Genomic DNA, 20,780 nt, shown 5'->3' with positions numbered 1-20,780 from the left:
GGGAGGGGAGGGGAAGAAAAAGGAAAGGGAAAGGGAAAGGGAAGGGGAAGGAGAAGGGGAAGGGGAAGGGGAAGGGGAAGAAATTAATACTTGTAAATTAATACGGCTTCAAGGAAGGAATATTTTCTGTTTAAAATAAAACATACAATTCACCTAAAGTCCCAAATAGCTTAAATTAATATGTCTATCATGTAATGAGATGATAATGGATGCTTAGAGATAAAATAGCTGGATTTGCTCTCAAAAATTATTAAAAGTTAATATTTTTTTCAAGTATTACATATGCAGACCTAGAAACAAAAACATTTTTAAAGTGTTCTTATAATTTGGATTTCATTATCCAGTTTTAAGTTTTTTAGCAAAATTTTCCATCAGATTCATTAAACCTGCTTCTCGGTAAAACTATTTATCCCATGCAGAAAGTGCATGTCCCACAGTTATTAACACCTGGCACTGAACTCTTACCACATGTGCAGGAAAGGTCTGAGTTCTCAGGGTTGGGTGCAGCCACAGTGGTGACAACAGATCTGTGCATGACACTGAGCACATGCCCTGCCGAGAAGGGGATGACTGTTCTCTCCTCCCTCACTTGGTAAATCCATCACTACATTCAGGATCCCATATTTCCATAACAACGGTCCACATTGCCCCCAGGCATTCACATCAAATATAGTGGCTAACTTTTGTAAAAGCAAGTGGATGTGCAAACATACGTGAGGACTCACCATTCTCCAAGTTTTCAGGCTTTACATTTTCCATGGCCACAGAATTAATCCCAAAACTTTACTGTGGCAAATTCTGGTTGAATCCAATGGGTCTTTTGCCTGAATTAGTTTTGTAGACTTTGTAAGGACAAATTGCATTGGACATGATGGTTTCTTAATGCCCAGTCTGGACCCACTACTGATCCCATGGTCCTTCAGCAGGGACCAGTGTAACCTATGGAGCTCTCCTCAGATTCACAGCATGCTGTGGAGATTCATGTAAATGGAGGTAGCTTTTAAAGTAGGCATGGAAGTATATCTGCATCTTTATTAATAAATAAAACGAACCAGATTCCCTTCTTTATTCCTGAGGATTAGTGACATGGTATAGCTTGTGACTAAAAACTCTTCTACCCCAAAACAAGGCAGTATTGACCATACAGCCCATCAGAACAGCCYTATACTGTCCTCAACATGTGCTCAAACACTATCAGGTAGTGTGCTAGCAATTAACACTATGGATATTCACAAGACTAAAGACAAAGTCTATGTCTTCTTCCCACGTAGTTCACTAGCATAGACAAAAGCCAGTAAGGCTCAAATGGTGGTAAACACTGCTGTGAAATGAAAATCTGATGAAACTGCTAATATCAATTTACTTGTACACACTCAATAAAGTTTCTTAGTGAGCTCCAGGTTTATTCAATTGAAGCTAAAAGCTGATTATGTGTGTTTACATAAGTTATATGCAACATTGAATTTAGTAGAAGAAATTAAATATTCATAATGACAGCATGAAAGAATTTCATTTATGCCTAAATGTAATGTTTAAAAATAAATGAACAATGTATTCTTAAAAATAAATACCTGTTTTCTCCAACCATGTCCCATAGCTTAGTTAAACAATTGGGAATGCTTCAGTTTTGTGCATTGATTTCGGATGGCATTAATAAAATATTTCCTTTTGCTGTAAATTATTAATAGACTTTGTAAGCATTAGCATGCATCTCAAAACTCACAACTATTCAATGTACCATCAATGTACCACCAAGAAATCAACAAGAATATTTCCTGAATATTCCTGCACTTTTGCTGCAAAAGGACAAGCACTTTTGCTAAAAATCTGCATTTTTACTTAAACAACAAATTCTAAATTCTTCTAGAACRCTGCCCCCTACCAGTCCCATCACATGTATTTACTTGACAGATGAGGTCTCTGTTTTTCATTGGATTAAATAATGCTTGCAGAAAGAACACCAACTAAAGACAATAGCAGTGGCTGTTCTTTTATTTCACTTAGCCTGCAATACTTTCATTCATAAGCACTAAATTGGAATTGCCAATATTAACTTACCAAGGAGCTGGCGGAAAAGGTTCATGTGCTATTTATCCTCGAGGGTCCAATTCAATCACAGCCCTGTAAAATGTCACTGACCCACTTCATCAATTACTAAAGGCAGGCGTGGGAGCTCTGCATTCCTGCTGATTGTACCAGTCAAATGGGTCTTCTTTTTTATTTATGTGATAACCAGACTGCTCAAAAGAGTTGTGTAAGGTGCTTTGCATTATAGCAAACAAAAAGTCCACTTCTCTTGCACTTAAAGACCATATTCAGACTTAAGAAAATGCTAACAGTGAAAGAGTCTTACCATGTTAAGCGATACACATCATTCAGAGCATTTTAGCAAGAAATTTGAAATACAGAGAAGAAAATGGTTTCCTTTCRCAGTTTGATAATTTAAAAGTTTTTTGCAAGATTTTGTATCTTGGATTTTGCATAGATATTTTCCAGTCAGCTGAACAGATATTTTGTGCAACAYCAAATGTCTCTAAAGGAGAACCTTGTTGACTATTTGTTTTCCAGATTCTAATATTGTTTTACAGATATTATCATATATCATTTAACAACATTTTTTCATGTACTGACATTTTCTTCCAACATTCAAAATACAGATAATATTCAAAGGCAAAGGATGCTTTGCAAAAGCTGTTACAAAAAAAAAAAAAGACAAAAAAAAATTCAAGATACAATTCAGATAGTTGAAATATATATATATCTTAAGAAAGTTAAAACAAATAATAAAAAACACCTGTTGTTTTTAAACAATCTGGTTCTGCAAAGAAAATGGCAATGTGGTATAAGATTTTTCTTCTAACATACTTCAATGCTTTTGCTCACCCTTTTCTCCCAGAAATACCACCAATTAAGATAGGTTTGTTTTCTGTAATTTCAGCATCTGAAAGACATGTAGTTTAAGTTAATTATTGACATTTAATAGTAAGACAAAAGGCATCCCTAGAAGGCAATTCCTTCCATCCCACAACAGATGAGTGGTTGCTTTCTCATATTAGTGATCTGCTGCATCACATTGCCCTCAGAGCAGGACCTGATGGATATCTTCTGCCCTATGCCCGAATTCTCTTTCCATGCATAAGCTTTCCCCACTTGTGCTTGACAATGAGCTTGCAGCCATCAGTGTCCCTACAACATATGAGGGGGTAGCAGGTTATGATAGTCAACACTGAAGTTTCACCAGTATAACCAGCATGGTCTGCTATGACTAGGGCTGCCCATAAGGAACAGAAAAACCCTTTATTTGATAGAGCTCTGTCWTCATTTATGTTATCATGAAGGAGCTGTATTTCTGGTGAAGTTGCTTAGGAAAGGGGTATGATGGTACATTGCTTTCATAAGTCTGAGATACAAAGGTGGCTTAGCCCAACAATGTGGCAAGGAGGCAATCGTGGAGAGGTTTCTTCAGCTAAAAGATAAGCTTCAGTAAAAGAAAGTAAATGCAACAATATTAGAAAGAGAGGGAGAGAGGGAGAAAAGGAAGGAAGGGAAGGAAGGAAGGAAGGAAGGAAGGAAGGAAGGGAGGGAGGGAGGGAGGGAGGGAGGAAGGGAGGAAGGGAGGAGGAGTCGTGATTTAGTTACAACTGAAAGTGATAAACTAGTAGTTATTTCCCATCAGCAGTTAGGTAGGATATTAAACAGCAGCTGTTCACTGAGTGGATGAGATAGTTTTCACTGCTGCATATTTAAATAATGGTGTGTCATGGCAAAAAAATACTAAAGCATATGAAATGTAAAAAAGACTGTAAGTCAAAGAGAAATTTTGAATTTCATGAACATACTGTGAAAAGTCTTCTGGTACATATTTTACATGGAAGTTGGACAAACTCCCATAATAGTCTCTTCTGACCATAGAGTCATATATGACTATACAACTGCTTATAATACCTCCCATATGTTGCCACTATTTTATTAAGATAAATATTTCAATGCCTATTTCAAATTATTATTATATTCTTCATAAAAAAATAAAATGGGCTACTATAATTAATTTAAAAATCTGTTTGATGTTTTCAAAAACAACTGACAGTAGAAAAGTAGATTTTCCTTTAGCTTTAATATATCTAATTGCCTTGTAGATACTAACACATTTATGTGAAACAAAGTTACTGATGTAGTTTGATGGTTCCAATTCTTGGTATGTAAGATAATTAGAAAAGAATAATTTCTGAAAGCCACTGAAAGTAATTCTGCTCATGAAATAAAGGCAATTGCCTTTATAAACTATGGAAAGAGACCCTTCCTTGGAAGTGGGACCTACATTATCAAAAATATGGAAAGGAACAGCAATCCATTGAAGTGTAGGGATAATTTCTGAATGATTTTGAGTTAAGTGTAGGAAAGTAGGTAAATCAAAAGAAAAGAATGACAAGCAGTTGAAATAAAAACACAGGTGCCAGAGTACAGGTTTTACTTGGAAGACCTTCTAGAAAGAAAAATCTACTATAAGTGGATAAAAAAGCTGCAGAAGAAAATTGAAGAGGTGGCCTGTCTCCAAGAAGAAAACAGCTAACTCCTCTTTATCTTCAAACGTTGCTTTTTTATGCAAATACTAGGTATTTATTAGCTATGAAAGAAGAATTGTAAAAGTGCAAGAAGTCTCATAAAAAGTTTGGGTTTAGAGTGAAATAGAAGGTTTGGGCATAGTCATGTGAGACGGCAAAAGCAGCTATGAGGGGGAGATGTTTAGAGTACTTAAACGGTCTGAGAATTGCATGTACTTAAACCTGCACCAGATGAACACACATTTCTTGCTATTCAGTGTGTACTGATTCAGGTGCCATAAATGCAGGGACCTTAGTGATCTTCTTTCCCACTCTTTAGCCCTGCCTTTGTAACCTAATTTATGTCTGTGACATACAGATGGGAATAAAATTGATCAATAATGTGCATGTATTGTGTTGAGTGTTGACAAAATCTATTTTAACTTACGACAATCCCTTCAGTGCGTCCAAGTTCCTCACTAAAATTTTCCATCATCCATAATAGGAAACAAATGATCGCCTTTTTTGTGCACCTAGTTCTGACTAAGGGGTTTGTTTTTATTGATTCCAAGCATCTAGCAAAAGGAAATCACCAAATAAATAATCCTAAACATCACTTCTAAATGTATTTCCAGCTGTTTGATGAATCAACATTATTATTTGTACAGTTTCCTAAGTGTACACAGTGCTTTAAATGTTAACAGCAAATGGCCTGACTTTGCCTACAGAATCCAACTGAAAATGAGAAACCTGAAATTGAATTTGCCTGGCATCAGACCAGCCACTTTATGTACAAAAAAAATCCCCATAGTTTTAATAAAAATGTAGTCTCTGCTTGAACTAATTTATCTAAATTTACATAGAAATGTAACAACACTTTTGAAAATAAAGTCCTTTAAAATGAGAGAGAAATTTCTTTTCACTGTAATGATAGATAATCATACAGGATTGCAAATTTATTTAGATCATTTGATTAAATGCAAGGAACATAGCTTTGGCATATTCCAGTGGGAAGATGTTTTAGCAAAGAAAAGGAGGACTTTCACGTTTGAGAATTTCATCATAATACTATTTTCCTTACCTTTGTTATCTCATATAAAACATGAGTTAGAACTTTAAGGCTTCTTCGAATCTAGATAGTGACTTAATTAATTCAATTAATTAATTCTAGTAATAATAATACACAGGTTATGTTTCTAACATAACTGTTACACAAAAAATATCACTGTTATTCTACTCTTTTTTTTCAGAAGAGACATAGGRATCTATGGCACTGTATCACTTGCAGTTGTTGAAAAAAACCTTCTGTCAAAAGAATATAGAAGGTTCTTCTGAGTTCACTGKAGGACTAATGACCATGACTTAGACCATGACTTGCTAATATAATGCTATCTTTTGGTCAGGAACTCCATTCACCAAAAGCTCCAGCCCTTCTTTTCCCGTCTCTCCTTAGAGACCAAAGGTTACTTCTATTTTCTGTTGCTTCAAAATTCTTGAATCAACACAGAATTCCAATAGCTGATTTAAACAACTCTTCTGGGAAAAATACAATCAGAAGATATGGTCTACTTAACATGCCTCATCTCATACTTGTCCAACATGAAGTTAGATGGCTCCATCTGGACTTCATTAGAGTGAAGTAACAGAAAGGGCATTGTCTCCTTTCGCATTCTATTGTTCCCTTGGTCCCATTGGAAGTGAGTAGAACAAAGTACACTCTGTTGATGTAATAAAGCATCTTTACCATTTCACTGGCTCTTAATTGACCTATTAAATTCTTCTGAGTCCAATAGAACAATATACTCCACCTGAGAACCCCATCCCTTTATAGTTTAGAATAAGTATTTTGGCTCCTATTTTTCTTATATACAGAAAGGTCTGAAAACAGATCTTCCTGAAACTGCATATAGACAATATATATTACTTCATGCTTCTTTATATCTTCATTTAGATTAACTTCACCTTAGGAAGAGTTGTCTGTTGTAAGCTGTTAGCCACATGTCGTATTTTTATCTCCTATTGGTCTAGGCTGAAGGTGTCAACTTCAAACCAGTTCATTTTAAAGCTATAAGCAATTTCCATAATACATTCTTCACATTAATCCAACTCTGTATCAGACATGAATCATGGATGGATTAAACTAATCTGTCACAAGTTCTTAATGGTGACAGAGAAAGGATGAGAGAGAGTTAGAGGAGAAGGTGAGAAATTCATTTAAAATATGAGGCTGAGRCAGAAGTTGGGTAGATTAAATGACTTGCATCAGAAGTGACAGCAATATCTAAAAGATAAAAATTGAACATAGGAAAATAAAAGAGAAAGTAATTCAAATCATAAATTCAGGAATATTAACATTAAGGAGAAAAAGAAACTATCAAATAAGATGCTGAACACTTAGCTAGAGTATAAAAAAAATCATGAAAAGAATGGAAGCTCAAAAAATTGAGTAACAGAGTAAGGAAGGAATGCAGTCAAAGGAAGAAAAGAATATTAAAAAGAATAGTTCTRATTTCACAGTGTCATAACTCTATATAAAATATTGCATGGGAGCTCAAGAAACCTTGAACAGTACAAAAGAAATGATCAACAAATGAAAAAAAAGGAAGCAATGAGGAGAAAAAACAAAGCTTCAAGAAACATACAAAAAGACTAACTTGGAGTAGTGACCACTATATACATTTCATTGTGAGAATTTGTATATGATATTTGTTTCCAACCCGTGAAAATAAGGTAGAGGKAAAGGGAGGTGTAGGGGGAGGGGAGAAAGAATTGCATCAGAGATSTCATTATAGGCAATTCTCTATTTTCATGTTAGAATCCTTTCTGCCATCTCTAGTCCCTTATTTTCTATACAATACCTCTTGTCAACATTTATCTTGYTTTTCTGTTGGGACTAAAACCACTTGTACTGAGTTTTCCTATTCCTAGGAACTGATTTATAATAAAGAAAAAAAAATCTATTGTGATATTGGAAGCTGCACTACAGTTCTTAGAAGGTTGTGACTTGGCTTGGATTTCTTTTCAAAGAGGTTGGATGTGTTTCTATGCAAATCGGTGCAATGAAATTTATTCTTTTACATCTGTAAAGCTACTTAAGCTTGTGATAGAAAGAAAACTAATGAATTTCATGTGGTATATGGGCCATTTCTAATGGTAGATATGCAAAGTCAATAGTTTTAAAATCATTAGCTACTATTTTTTAAATGCACTAATAATATTCAAAATTCAGAGCTATGACCTCTGAGTATTCAAATACCCATATTCTTAAAACTAAGCATTGTATTGTACTAGATACTACTCCTTTGTGATATTTTACATAGTTTTTATGCCACCTGGTGGTCGTATGTCTAATAGATTCATAACAGGTGAAATTCACCCTTTCAATAGCAGCTGTACATGGCCCCAAGCATAAGATAGATGCTGCCACTGTCCCCTGCATAGGGCGCATGACGAGAGCAACTGCTTGGCAGGGAGGAAAGAGGAAGGAGTAGCGTGGAGGGCAATAGCAGGAGTTTGGTTCCCAAATGACAGGGTAAGTAGCAGCTGGTCAGTCTCCATTTTTATTTGAGACATATTTTCCTTTGCTTTGACTTTATTCTCATTTATCACTAAGATTTTATGTGTCCTGCATCACCTGTGATAATTCACACAATTCATATTGACAACAATTTAAGCTGAATATTTATAATCATTTAGGYTGGAAAATTCTAGGTCCCTCACCTTGATTTTGTACAGTTTTTTTGTGAATTGCAAGCAAAAACTAAATATCAGATAATATCAYAGAGTGTTCCATGCATTCTTGAAGATGTAAAGAAAAGAATTCTGTTGCTTCTGTACATGTAAAGTTCCTAACATATTCGAAATAGACAAACATCAACAACAAAAAGCATAATCAAGTCTACCTTCATTTAATTTCTTACTGATCCTTTCCCACACTCACTTAGCTCATGATTTTACTGCTTCCCCTCCTCAGACTCTGAAATCTGTTTTGGCTTTAATAGGCCCTTTTTTCAAAGGAGACCAACAAAAGAAATGTTCAGTTAAAGAGCATTATAAGAAACAGAAAATAGACTGACTATTCCTTGAGGTATCCTCAGCTATAGAGGACATAGAGACTTCCTGAGGAGCTGATGGCATCTATTTTTTCCTTTTATTTTACTGCTCATAGTACTGATAGTACTGATAGTACTAACAGTCTATACAGTAGACAGTACTAACAGTACTAACAGTATTGGTAGACTACTGCTTGACTGCCAGGATTTCTTCCTACAGCCTTTGGAGTCTAGGAATGATGGGAACTATACACTGCATAAAATGTTGCTCTGATACTATAAAACTGCTCCCAGAACATGTTTGTCAGGCTCCTCTTCACTAAGAAATTAAGACATATACTTTGACATTAGAACTCGCACTGTGTCCTGAAGTACAATTTGGCAAGATATGAGAAAGTGGAGTACTTCATAACTCTGAAGATTTTCTGTTTGTGAAATTATAGTAATACTTTACATTTATATAGTGCAATTCAATCATCTTTACCAATATTAGTTTAACCCTCTGTCAGTCCAGAAAGTATAATTTTTCATATGCCACAAGCGAGGAAACAAGCCCAAAGTGAGTAAATAATCCACATTTAACTATTATGGGTAACATATGAGACTGAAAATTAATCCAGTGCCTCGGTCCCAGTTCTGTTCCTTTCATACAAAACAATATTTCAGCCAAAGAACACAAACAATYCTCATTTTGCCAGCCTTTTTATCTGGCACATACTATGTGTGAACTCCATTAAAACCTGTAAATCTTAATAACCAGAATAGCACTGTCAGTTACATAGATCTTCGTCTGGTGATGGCAAGTTAATGTAATACCTGCCATGATAATTGCATACTATATTCTTTGTTATGTTGGTTTCAGCTAATAAATCACAAATACCATCTTCATCTTCCCCTGTTTGCAAAGCTGTTTAATTCTTCAACATCAGCATTTTATCAGAAATTTTTTGGTATAATTCTTTGTTTATTTGATYTTGAGAAGAGCTGCAGCATTGGCCAAAAAAAGACAATATGATAACTGCTTCAAATTTATTTGATCAAATGAAGCAGCTCTGTCACTGTGCTTGAAGAATCTGTCCAAGTTTCTGCCATGTGAAAGAGATTATACAATTTTAAAAAAGAATCTTATTTGCTGAGATCTAACAAAAATTTCTTTTCTGTTTTCCACTGCCTTTTCCTGTAAGTCATTCATGGTGAATACCGTCTTCTCAAGCCATCTTTCTGCCAGTTGTCTCAGTTAAGCTGCTACTTTTCTGATTTCTTGGTCTGTGTCACAGACAGCGCTACATGAAAAACAAGAGAGGAACAGCTTCTTTGAATGAGTTTCCTCATCATTACAAAATCACAAAAGTAGTCTTATTTCAATATAACTTAATTTTAAATCTGAGGTGTCATTGATAGTTCCTTTCTCTGTTCACACTGTCTTTGAAACTGAATTACTCAACTCTGCAGAGATTTCAGATATCAAAGCATTAGTTCACTCAAATCCTTGATTAGTTCACTCAAATCTACCTTATAGCAGATTTTTTTAATTTACCACAATTGAAAATAGTTTATACTGTCAACTTTTCATAGAATTGCATGTGTTTCTTCATAAGCCTATAAATATGAAAAATCATACAGAAAATCTAGAATATCATTAAGATTTATATAAAATAGGAGTYGGCTTGGCATTAAACTATTTTTGACTTGATTTTGTGGGAGATACTTGAGCAGCAAATATCACCAGATGCCTGTGTTCCTTTTTAGTATGTATCTAGTGGTGAGAACCAGATCACCCACTCTGTCAATACACCTGGGAGAAAAATGGGGAGGTGAGTGTGAGCTGAAAAGAAGCTCTCTGTATAAACTTTTTCCTTTTATGTGTGGAATGTAGACAACATCAAACATGGAGTGTGAAGTGTATTAAACAGAAATATTTTCAYTTACTATTTTCAAAGCTACCTACATCCATTAATTGTACAATAGTAACCATAATACTAATAATTAGCAATAATATTAAAATAGTTAGAATGGAATGCGTTTTTTTAGTTAGGGCCTCAAAGAATCCCCCATGTCTGCACCTTTTTTTTTTTTTTTTTATCACATATACCTTTTTTAGCACATGTTTGTGGTGAATTCCAACTAAAGTACTGTGAGTCTGACAAGAAGGTCCATACATATTGAGCAATCAAGGACACACTCTATTAACATCAAACTTTATGGAGTTAACATATAATTACTTTAGTATAATACATGTGTATATATATATATATATATATATACACACACACACATGTACCAGCTATTGGACAATTCCATGAGTCCATAGAGTCCTTCCAAAAGCCAGAGAGGCCTTTGGTGCCTCCTGTGCACTATATTTTGTCATGGTTAAAGATGTTGTAACATTTTAAAATTTGAAATAGCTTTGATATAGCAGGATATTTTTATGTAGAAGTTACCTGCACAAAGGTGATTTATTTGTATACAGCTAAGTGCAATCTAGTATCACTGAGATAAAGTGAATTCCAGTAGTACTTCCCTAGGATCGCAAAATAAAATTCTCATTTAATGTTTCATTACACCATTTGTATTGTGAAAATCATCTGAGGAGAAAAGAATTCTCTATGTTTTAATGAGATATTTGGCCTATTATCTATGCCAAGATACAATGGCAAGTATTTATTGTCTACATGTTTCTAGAAGTGCCATAATGCTCAATGTTTAACATGTACTAGTGAACAATACTGGGAACTGAAGGGTTAAAATTTAACATACTCCTCACTCTTTTAGTGTGAGTGATTATGGTGTCCTTCATTTTTGTAAGATGCCTCATACCAAACAGAGGAGCAGCACCCTATGATAGACAGGACAAGCGCATAGTGTGAAATCTTTACGGTATGTTTTGCAATCAAGGTATAACTAATATAATATTTACATAGGCTTTTGTTAATTTCAAAACACCATTGAGTTATACATGATAATGAATCAGAGACCTGCATGTGCAGTTTTATACAGCCCTTTTACTGCAAAAAAATATTACTATGGGCTACTTTTTAGACCAAATGAAATGTAGATACTATAATCCATTTGGCTTCAAGCTCCAATCTCTCAGCTCTCAAGCTCTTCTTCAAAGGATTGTTCAATCTCTTGTAGAAGGCCAAATCTCAACTCTATGCACAGTAACCTTTGCTGGAGTTAGTGAACAGGGCAAGTGGTATGTAAACCCTAAATGACTGATACGGGTGCCAAACCCTCAAGGAGGTTCACTGTGTGCTCTCAGARCTAGTCAGATACACAATGTCCTGTGTGACTTGTTTAGTTGTCAAGGTAGGCTTAGATGTCTGTTACAGAGCATTTCTTTATCAGATTAAGACCATGGTTGTAATTTTTGCAACTGGTACCTAGAATAATAGATGTTTCCAGAGGACTGTGACATACACATAGGAGAAATCAACAAATCCAACTTCTGCCTTAAGTAATGGCTTGAAAGAGCTAAGTAAGGATATTGGTTCTGTTCAGTTCAGTTACCTTCTTTCCAGGCTTAACAATGTCTATCATTTTTTCCAATATTAATTAGAACGTAAAAAAAAAAAAAAGGTTAAGTGTCAAAACGATAAAGGAAATGTGTTGCTAAAGTCAGCGTAGCTCAAAGGAAAAAGGACTCAAGAGACTTAAATCTCAAAAAGATTTACAAATACGGACAAGAAGACTGATCCAAGACCAATCATTCTTAGCCTGCAATTACAGCTTCTGCTTACTTCCCAATCCTTCCTAATCTAGCTCAAAACAATTAAATCATAATGAGTCTCCTAATAAAAGCTAATAATATAAAATGGTCACTAACTAGATCTAACTTCCCACAGCGACCACGTACTGCCTCTTTATTCTGTACTGTTTCTTTATTCCATACACACTTCTCTTCCTACAAATTGTGTCTGTCCTAATTCCATGTGCTTCTGATAAGGAACATCCCAGCTGGCTCCAGGGACACTTTTTCTGGCACAAAGATGCAGGGTAGTAGTTCTATCCTTTTCCRTGGAAAACATGAGGATAAAACAATGATCTTATCTTTAGCATACTGTTTCAAAGTTCCCACTAAAAAATTAAAAATAATTTAAAAACTTTAGTTTAAATATATAATTGATTTTGTGTGGGAAGACAGGAAATTAGCTATCCAGACAGATTATTATCCCTCTAAATGTTGCCAAGAAGATTAATTATCTCCAGTGGCAGAGGGTTTACAGCAAATAATTTATTTGTCACTGTCATTCTTAAGCTTTAAAGCATGAAGGTAGGCATGTTAAGACATATCCAGCACTGCAGTGGTCTCAGCTRGAACAAGCTATTTCTATATGCCCCAGTCATAAATTTTATCACTGATCTTCAGTTCTTCTTTCTCTTACATACCCAAATTTTTTCAACTTGTCCTTAAAAATAAAGGAAAAAACAGACTAGAGAAAACATTTGTCCTAGACTTTAATTGGTGAAGCAAGTTGTGTATTAAAAAGAACCCAGCACCATCACCACCATCATTCTGGGTGATTCCAATCTCATCCTCATCACTGAGATACAATAGAGACAATAGAGACAATATAGTCTCTAACCCTTTTCTAGTCCACCTTGTCCTCAAAGGTTATACTGTATGAAATAAAACATATTCTAAACACAAGAAGAAAAAGGTGAAAAGAAGATGCATTCCTACTTTCCTCAGGCATCAAATTAAAAAAAAATAAATACTCCTTCTAAAAATTCTGGAAACATGAAACAAGCTATGAAATAAGTGAGAAAAATCACAACGTACTGTTCTCCAACTGAATCACCAGAGTAACTGATGCCTTGTTTTTACAATGATTGAAGGGCTCTTTGGGGCCTCTCAAGGGCTTATTTAAACAATGCCACAAAAATTGGATCTGATGTGTCACATAGAAAGCAGATGTCCCTACAAACAATGTTGGATGGATGTCAGACCAAATATTTGGTCTAGAAATGTTTGGGCCATAATAAACATTCCAATTACCTGGCCAAGGACTGCTTCATCCCTTTCAAAATGAGTATCCATCCTTATTTGTGAAAACTTTCTAAGTGAAAGAATATCCTTGTGTTTTTTCAGATTACATTAAAAACATAAATCATCCAAATATGCCCCCAGTGAGATGTCATTTATAAAGATAAAAATTAAAATTGTTGGTCAAGGAGTCAGATATACAAAATTATCATATCAGTTCAGAATCTCTTTGTGGGATCCCAGAATCACTGAGGTTGGAAGGCAACCCTGGACATTGTCTCAACCAACCCYCTGTGTAAAGCAGCATCAGCTGGGTTGTCCAGGACCCTGCACAGATGACTTGAATATCTACAAGAGTGGAAACTTTGCCACCTCCCTGGAAAACCTGCTCCAGGGCTCAGTCACCTTGATAGTAAAAAAAGATTTTCCTTATATTTACATGGAACTTCCCTCATTTGAATCTGTGCCCATGACCTCTAGTCTTGTCTCTAGCCATCACAGAGAGGAGCCTAGCTCAATTTTCTTTATTCCTTCATCAGATATTTAGTCACACTGAGGAGCTTCCCCCTGAGCTTTCTCTTCTCCATGCTAAACATGGAGATGGCTAAACATCTCTCCTATGAGAGATGATCCTCCTGATCATCTTTAAACTGGATTACGGTGGCCTCTGTCACGTCATCTGGATATTTAATTAAGAGATTAAATAATACTGGTGCTAGCATGGACCTCTGGGCYACACTGCTGGAGACCGACCTTCAGCTGAAAGTCATTGTGTTGATCACAACTGACTAAGCAAAGCAGCTCAGCCAGTTTTCAACATACTTACCTGTCCATTTATATAGTCTGTACTTCATCAGTTTGGCTATGAAAATGATACTGGAGACAATGTCAAAAACTTTTTGAAGGTTACATCACTGTTCTAAATGTGAGAAGGAATCATCTCTTTCCACCAGCTACAAAGTAACCATACAAAAAGTCAAAACTTTTTGAAGGTTACATCACTGTTCTAAATGTGAGAAGGAATCATCTCTTTCCACCAGCTACAAAGTCATAAAAGCAGTAGCTGATCTAGCTGTACTGCATGATTCACACTTCAGACCAAAGAAACTGAATACTGGAGAAAGGAAAGTAATGCACTAAGTAATGTACCCTGTTGTGTGAGCGTTGACATACTCTCTTCTAGAAGATGGAGTTTGGTTATAATTCAGTTTCTAAACTGAAATAAAAAAATGTATTGCATTTCTCAGCCCTCTTAAAAAGTGGTCAGTCCTTGCCAGTGCTGTCGGGCCTGGAATACTGAAATACGCTGACAGTGATGAGGACACTTGGCCATATAGCGTCCTGTTTGCCAGGAAAAGCAACCCCAAGTTCACATGGCCTTGGAAACAGTTTCATGGAAGCAGCAGAAGTGGTATAGTCATAACAACAAGTCTTGTTAATTGTCCTTATTTAGATTGCACTGATAGGCAAGAGGGCCTGGCAGATTTTATTGAACCATCTTGAATGTAGTATTTGCCTTTCACTTATCTCATTTTTTTCCTTTTTTTCCACCTCAATCTCCACCAAAATAAACAACAAACCCCTAATTACTTTCTCCTCGCTGGTCCTAATTTTACTTCATTCACCATGCCAGATGCTTTATCACCTGGTAAGATCACCCAGGTACTGTTAGCCTTGTAAGAGTCTGCTCTACTGAAGGCCTTCTACTCTCCCCTTCAACAACACACAAAATTCAGCCTTTTTCTCATGCAATCCCCCRTTAATAACCGACAAAATCCAATCACTCTCACAGCACTCAGTGACTCTTGTTCTCTTCTCACATTGTTATCTATGTTCAGCAATGTCTCATTCCATGTACACTAACTTTCCACATCCTGCTTAGTTAGCTTAATTTCAAGCCAGGGACTTTTCAGAGGCCTAGTTATCTGCTGGCAGCTATAACATATTCCAAGGAGAATTTTCCATTGTTTCTAATAAGAAATATGAGCTGACTTATCCAAAACAGTCATGATCCTTCTGGGTTTCCTKCAGTTGGAAATGTCAACTTTGTACTCACCTCTCAAAAAGTGTACAAATTCAGCTCTATTTCAACTAATTTCTGTGTTTCTATGCTACTGGTAACACTACAAGGAACAATTAAAACATACTTTCTTCTCTTCTTTGAAAAGTTAAGCCAGAAATTTTCAAAGAGTTCTACTTGCSCTATTCTCCATTTAAAATCCCAATGCAAAGACCCAGAAGTTTATGGATTCCTCTGCATGGAAGCTGTAATTTTATGTTCAACTTAATGTGCTTTCATGCTACTTGCCCCATCTTTCTGTGTGGTCCAGTGTTTCTCATTTTATCTCATTGCATTAATTAAATACAAGTATTTCCTTAGACAGAGAGGAAGCATTGAAATATTTTCAATAAAAAGAGAGAGGGAGGAAGAGTATGTCCTCTGTTCAAAAAAAAAAAAAAAAAATTACCACAGTATGAAGTAGCAGGATATTGACTAGTAAAGTAAAACTAAGTTTTTCTCTGAGTAGTTGACCAAGTGAAGTCCGGTTTTCTGAAGACGGGATTATAAGTACAGATATACTTTCTGCTTTCTGTCTTGTTTCTTAGCTTTTCTTGTTAGCATGTATACAAGTCCTAAATTAAGTATATGCCATTTGACAAAGACTTTTTGACTGTTATCATTCCACATTTTAGCTCTTRCTAGGGCAAACGCTCTCACGGCATGAGAGCCTAGACAGCTCTTTAGCCGCATATCAGGGAGGCTTGCTGCAGAACAGCTGTCATCCAGTGCCCTGCCAAAGACTGAGCAGGAAACTAAACCAGTGTTGGGTGAATGGGATAGGAGAAGTGCTGGGAGACATACAGGAAATGTGATCACATATGCCTCACTTCTTAGAAAACTCAACTAAAAATGACACAATATAGTGCCATTGCAGCTGCATTTTGCCATTGTTCTAATATTGTTTTTTTTTTACATCAAGCACCATCATATCATCCATACTATTGCTGACATTGAAATGCATGCAACCCACATTTTCTTGTAGCYAGAACTAGGACTGAATGAATCATTCCTATGACTCATCACAGCTCTTCTTTGCACACCAGATTCTAATGTAATGAAGAATTTAACATAAAAATGTAGAGATTTCTCTCTGTTCTAATAGAATCTTTATGCTGTGTGCCTTTCAAATTATTCTCTTTCAAATTATTCAAACAATCTTTCTTGGTTTTGTTTTTCKTAGTAGCAGAAAAACAGCAATGAAGTTTAAAAGCTTATCTTTCACAGATATCTCTAACCAAAGAGATACAGTCCYCACAATGCAGTGTGGCCTGCCAAAAATGTCAAGAATTATCAGAATTATCTATATCTGATCTCATTTTTCCCCATACTTTTATGTGGAACATTATCACACTCAGCTACTCAGCAGGAAATTTAACAGGAATTTCCTTCTGAAGAGTTGTTCACGACTGTGTGAGTAGGTGATATCTGAAGATTGGTAAGGAGTATTAAATTATGGGGATGTAGATTATGTAAAAATGGAAGTATCTGGAAGGCAACCAGGAGGATTCATAAAATGGGAGGAGGGGATAGGATGGGTTAATTGCTTTCTTCAATGCAAAAAAATTACTAGGACCACTCACAGGAAATGAATTGCTTAGTTTAGCAACACCCAGAGGTATTTAACAGATGATTTCAGTAGCTTCTTACTGAAAAGAAACCAGAACCGTCCAAGTGTAGTGAATGGTAGCAGACCACACAACATATGCTGAGAAGTGAACACAGCTTTCTCACTAAGCCCTCTTGCAGGCAAGACATAGYAGACTGAAAAAACATCAGAACTGCATACAGGCCACTACTGAGACTGCCATTATGTAACATAAACCTTAAAAAATTGCTTGCAATTGTTGCTTTAAGGTCCATGGTCTGAGCTTTTGGATATCCAGCTTGAAACTGATACCAACCAATTCTCCCAGCTATGGKTTTTTTTTTTTTTTTTTTTTTTTYGGACTAAACTTAATATGCAATGTCCGTTCATATATTTTCAGCTTCTTTGACATTCTTGATGTTCAGGCTGGGTTGTCAGAAATTAAATCTTGTTCTGTATGTGATATTGGGCAAACCCCCTGCATGAATATATGTGCATATATACAGTGTCCTGAGCTTCCATCTTCCTAAAACAACCTGAAACTCAAAATACCTATTTCCAAAAGGCATTTTTTCTCTCTCTTCTCATAGCACCRGTAAAAGGTAGTTTTACAACTTACTGTTGACATGTTCTATTGGCCATTTAACAGTCTGTGTGAGACATGTCTGTGTAGCACAAAATTTCTTTTTTTCTTTTTTGCTTAAAAGATTGACACTAACAGCATTGACTACTATTGAACCAATCTATTAGTCTACCCAAAACTTCTTAAGTCATGATAGGATGTTTATAGCTGTATCTGCCTTAGACAAGTTTTGTTGAATTAGTTGACTTTTAATTTGCAAAGGTTAAGAACTAGGCTATTTGCCATCAAAGGACATAATGAAAAACAAAGTTTCACTAACACACAACAATAAAAAAAATCTTCTTGAGAAGAGTAATATTTCACTCCAGTGTGTTAACGGATACTTAGATTACAGGTGCACAGACCATTCTTTTCTTCTCATGGTCTCAGTGTGCAGAGATGGCCTCCCAAGAGCTGAGAGCATATTTTGGAAAAAGAGAGGCTATTCAGCGTGTGCTATTCTGTGAGTGCTGTCTTCTTAGGAGCTGTCTAGCCAAAGGTAAAGGTTTATTAAATAATTTTGATTAAATCAATAGTTAAATCTAAATATACACAGTTCTAACATTTCTGAGAGTAATGTTCTGTCTGTGCTACCTTAATGTAAAAAATGAGAGCATTCAAATGTCAGAGTTTAACCTTCCTGACAAGAGTTTGTAATTAAACTGAAGTTTTGGCAAACCATCTTATACTACTTTGTTAGTTATGCAGTATCTCTGCTGCTGCTCATGATCTTCTTGGGGACATGCAGAAGTTGTTGGTCCTTTGTCTGCTTCTTCCTGGTGCCTCTCTGCAGTGCAACTTCACCCAGTCAGTGCTCCATGTAAGAAAAATGCCTACATTGCTGTAGCTGCTATAGTGTTGGGAATAAACTCAGTCCTGCAGTGGGGCAAAATACATTAGACTGGCTTTGAGCCACTGCAAGAGGGTTCAGATCTGCCTGAAAAGTTTGTAGTGGTATTGCCATGGGATAGTAATACCATGGATTTTCTCATCTTTCTCATACTGTGTTTATATGCTGAACAGTAGGACACTGAACTTAGTGGAACAGCTAATGATTAGTGTCACACTAACAGTAAATGTTACTCTGACGTAATATATTTGTTGTTAAACAAATGAAACTTTTCAAATGATGATATTTTTCCTGGGTTTAAATGTCATCAGAATGTCTATAGCATCTTGGACAGGCATTTATACACCATTTTCATTCATTATAAAATAAAGGAAGCTTTCTTTATAATGATTTTGACATTAGAATCTGATTCAGCTAATATAATTGCAGATATTATTTATTGATTTTCCAAAAAAAAAAAAAAGGCATAATATTTTATGCTGCTCTGGTAGTCTCAGTAGGCAATGCCAGAAAGCTATTTCAAATTTCCTGATTATTGCATATGCTGAGTCCAAGATTCACTATGCAACTTAATGCCACTGAACTATAGAGATAAAACTCTCAATATTCTTGGAAAACTATGACCTTCATGTTCGCAGAAATTTCTTGCAGGAAATATGCACAGGTAGGTGATAGTTATCCAGCTACCACCTTCCTGGGGAGAGAATAACTAATTTTGAAAGATTTTTTTTCGTTTGTGCTATAAGGTATTATTATAACATGACATTGCAACACTGCTATGGCTCAGAGAATACACTAYGTATTTCAAAAGACCAACTAGCTGAATGATTTTGTTTAATTTCCATAACATTCATGAAAGAGTGTGATTACTTGACACTTCAACTTAGTCAAAAGGAATAGTTTAAACAGGTCCACCAAGTAAACACACTGAAAGAAGAAAGTGCCCTGGTCATTTATATGTAAGTTGCCAATACTCTGTATTTCTGTCTAGTATTCCAATACATGGGGAGAATTAGCCATAATAATAACACATTACCATGTCCCTTAAATTAGTCAAACAATCTGAAAATGTGCAGTTGATCTCAATAACACGGATCTCCTTCCAGTTAAAGAAATAAAAACATACAGACTTCAAAGTAGTTAAGATCATGTCATTTTTAAACCTCTAGTGCTTTCTAGAAACAACTTGTTCTTTAGCACCATCTTGCTTAGGTTGTTTCTCAGGATCATTAACATACTCAGAGGTTTCTTACAYGGATATCTAAGAACATAAAAATTACTCCTAGAATAGAATTAGAGGCCAAAACTGTTTTTTCTGTGGCTGATCATGAATGTGAGAAAATTCCAAAGGGAAAATAACAGGTGATGCAGAAGTTGGAGAAAGCCCAAAGGCAGGGAACTGCTATCCCACGACTTCACAGACTATGAGTGTGAGGTTTGCTAGATATTTTTGCTTGCAGGATGCCTATAAGTCAGAAACTGCTGCCATCAGCTGCAGTAATATTACCTTTCTCATCTGCAGCTCTTGAAGGAGCAGTATGCCAGCAGAATGCGGTAAAGCTATCAAAATTTCACCCATTAGTAATGGATTAGTAGGASCAGCACCCAGCCCTGTGGAAATTGRCAGTCACAAAAAAATGACATAACTTAAATGTTAGATACTCCCAATCTCTAATCTAGTTTTCCATAGAGAGAATCATGTTGTGCATTATACACTTAAATTGCAGCTTTTCCCACCCAGGTATTCAGTTCTAAATTTCATATTTCTGTTGAAGAAAAACAAGGAGAAAAAAATTAAATTAGACAGGAGAAGGATATATAAGATTTGAAGGACAAATGCTTGAGGGAAGTGAGTKAGTTAGCTTGTTTCTTTGATTTATTAGATAAATCATCTGGTATTCCTTACCTAAATACTAATTTTACTTTGCTTACTCTGTCTCATGTTGAGGGGTTCACTGAACTAAAAGTTTAGAAGGACTACAGGGAAATAAATCAATGACAGCATGTCATAGCCTATCACAGTGGGTGCTATTGTAATTCATTTTATACAGTCCAATTCAAATCATGCAGTTGGAAAGCTG

The sequence above is a fragment of the Nothoprocta perdicaria genome, unplaced genomic scaffold, assembly GCF_003342845.1.
Source record: "Nothoprocta perdicaria isolate Ctin4 unplaced genomic scaffold, notPer1 scaffold_378, whole genome shotgun sequence".
In the NCBI taxonomy this organism is placed as follows: Eukaryota; Metazoa; Chordata; class Aves; order Tinamiformes; family Tinamidae; genus Nothoprocta; species Nothoprocta perdicaria.
The sequence above is the reverse complement of the archived record's forward strand: the minus strand, read 5'-3'. Positions refer to the sequence as shown.